This window comes from Mandrillus leucophaeus, unplaced genomic scaffold, assembly GCF_000951045.1.
Source record: "Mandrillus leucophaeus isolate KB7577 unplaced genomic scaffold, Mleu.le_1.0 Scaffold306, whole genome shotgun sequence".
Taxonomy (NCBI): domain Eukaryota; kingdom Metazoa; phylum Chordata; class Mammalia; order Primates; family Cercopithecidae; genus Mandrillus; species Mandrillus leucophaeus.
Window position 1 is genome coordinate 413,868 of NW_012103210.1, and position 338 is coordinate 414,205.

General features: G+C 49.1%; 1 protein-coding gene across 1 annotated transcript in view; it reads left to right on the forward strand.

Moving 5' to 3' along the window:
• The window catches only part of METTL16 (methyltransferase like 16), a 103,527-nt gene that overhangs the window by 49,008 nt on the left and 54,181 nt on the right, over positions 1-338 (forward strand).

The following is a 338-nucleotide window of genomic DNA, read 5'->3' on the forward strand; positions in this document are numbered from 1 at the left end:
ACTTGTGCTACAGCAATATTTAGAGGGTGGGAGGGTGCGGAGACAGCTCTTCTTCCCTGAACCATTGAGCAGTTGATTTGCTTCTCATTTGACCAGCTTGGGTCATAGTCCACTCCTGGACTGAACTTCTTGGCTTAGGAAGGAAATCAATGTTTTTACTGCTACATGGCCTGCTTTTTTTTTTTTTTTGGTGACAGCATCTCACTCTTGTCACCCAGGCTGGAGTGTAGTGGCGCCATGTCAGCTCACTGCAACCTCCTTCTCCCAGGTTCAAGCAATTTTCCTGCCTCAGCCTCCAGAATAGCTGGGATCACAAGCATGCACCACCATGCCCGGCT